The sequence below is a fragment of the Panulirus ornatus genome, chromosome 12 (assembly GCF_036320965.1).
Source record: "Panulirus ornatus isolate Po-2019 chromosome 12, ASM3632096v1, whole genome shotgun sequence".
Classification (NCBI taxonomy): Eukaryota; Metazoa; Arthropoda; class Malacostraca; order Decapoda; family Palinuridae; genus Panulirus; species Panulirus ornatus.
Window position 1 is genome coordinate 1,641,184 of NC_092235.1, and position 2,542 is coordinate 1,643,725.

Here is a 2,542-nt window from a genome sequence, read left to right on the forward strand (position 1 = left end):
AGAGTTAAAAGTTCGCAATTTCATTACAATTCTAATTCAAAAGTTTGAGTTTCTATGATGGTTTGCACAAGCTTAACGTACATTTAAGTTTTGTGTTTATATGACGTATCTTAAAGGACTCTGGTAAAATAACGCAGCTGGAAGGTTTACGTTCAAATGACGGTGTTTAAATGTTTATTGATGAATGGTAGATTTAAATTGATAGATTTTAAGTTCGCGTTTTCATGAGCGACTTTAAACCTTGTGGTTGAATGTCACAGTTTAAATGTTGGTATGTACAATGTTGACCCGATGGCGGTAGTGTGTAGACACAGCCATACCAGGTCGTTTTTATCATCATTAAAGTCACCTTCCTTACTTACTTATGGCGGCGATGAAATTCACTGGTTCTTGATTGTGCACCAATTAACCTATCAGATAATGGTACAATGTTTGCCTGGTGTTGCATATATCACGTCTGTTGTTGAAACACAAGAATGCCAGGTGACTTTGGGAGTGGATGATAATGTAAAGATCAATATAAATGGGGGAAATCTTGAACCGCCATCACCAGACACAACACATGTTTGGATCTGGCGGGGGGAGGGACTTGCCTGTGACGTCACGATGCCCCGCCTCCAGCCTGGCGCCCTCTGTGTGTGTGTGTGTGTGTGTGTGTGTGTGTGTTGTGTGTGGTGTGTGGTGTGTGGACTCTTTAATCATTATCACGTGGTCTTTTGAGGAAGGATTTGGTACAAACTCGGGGCCCCGTCTCTTAACCTTGTAAGCGTAAATTGTTTTCACTCCTATGGGCGCTTACACACACACACACACACACACAACACAATAACCTATAATATTATCTAGTATTTTCTTCAGACGGATATCTTACACCTTAATTATAAACCCAAAGAAAAATTTATAAAAACATATACATATTTTCACACGTGTAGATATATGTTATGTATTGAAATGTGGCGGAAAAATTCCTTTATATTAACAAACTGATGAGGACGTAAAGAATCTGTACAAACTAATGGTTATTGTGATAAATGATTTTTTATGATAAATATGTATTGTTTTGAAATTTTAATGGTTGTTCAGAACTAAGGTCTTTAACCTGAACAGTGAAATACTATCAAAATAAAAACCTGTTAAAAAAAAACATTTATATTGTTTAAAACCCCACAGAATATTTTTTCCCTCGGGGTATTAAAAGAAAATACAGTCAGGGAGCTGTTTGGGGGAAGAGTATTTCAATTTTAAGAAAATATTTCCTTTAATAGCGTCCCTTATCTTTCGTCATCATTTTTATTTTATATCAAAAAATGTCTTTTATCTAACATAGAAATTCTGTCTGGGATTTGATTAATTTTGTGAAAGGATACTACATGCCACACGTGGTCAGTCACAGTGGGGGTCATGTCAGTGGGCGGTGTGTGTCGTGTGTGTGTGTGGTAGCCCCTGGGTTCATTTTTGGCCACAGCCACTCACCCACCGGCCAGCCGGGCGTAGTTTATAACTAAGACGGTATTTTCAATGCCATTTGGGAGTTCCCTCATACGAACTTGACGCTTTTATCCTGAGGTGGAGCTTGACCTCTCCCCCAGCTGGTACATTGGTCTGCACCGGGGGCTCCCTCCGGGTTATCCTGAGGGGTTTGGGTTTGCTGGGGGGATTTAATGCCAGGGGACTTGTGAAGGTCTTTAACCAGCCATCTTTTGATCATCTGAAAAAACATAAAGAAACCCCAAAAAATTACATGATCCATTTAAACTATTGAGAATGTGAAGTCTGATATTGTTACGTTACGTCCCTCCAGTCTTGCCACTCACATGTTACGGTAATCACGACTACATACATAGTGTGTTACGACTGAAAATTACTGCATGTACTGTAGTAAAAGTACTGTGGTTATGTGGACACCAGACAGACCATCATTATGATTGTCACCAACTGTATCTATAATGCTTCTATATGCACGATCAAGGTTAACAACATATCCTTGTGTCACCAACATGTATTAATACTTCTATAACAGATGATCAAGGTATAACAACATTATCCTTGTGTCACCAACATGTATCTATAATCTTCTATAACCAGCATGATCAAGAAGTTATAACAACATTATCCTTTGGGCACCATCATGTATCTATAATACTTTATAACCAGCATGATCAAGAAGGTTATAACAACATTATCCTTGTATTGTTGGATCAGTGTAAGCAGAAACAAAACCTGGTGAACAATTACTTCCTGTTGGTGGCCGCCATAAATACCACCAGTGGGTTTATAAGCTCACACATCACCAGGGTTAAGATATGGTGTTACCCTCACTGCTCTATATAGCACCAGCCACGGTGGCTGGGCCTCCACTTATACCTCACTCCTACTCTTCATATCATAACTTCCTTGTGATCATCTCACTTTGAATAACTAGATCTTCACATAACAGTTGTTTGTTTGTTGTTGTTGTTGGGTTTCATGTTGTAGGTTTATGTTCTGCCAAATGGACACTCGTTCTCTGATCTTACCCAACATTAAATTTTGTGTTCAAGTT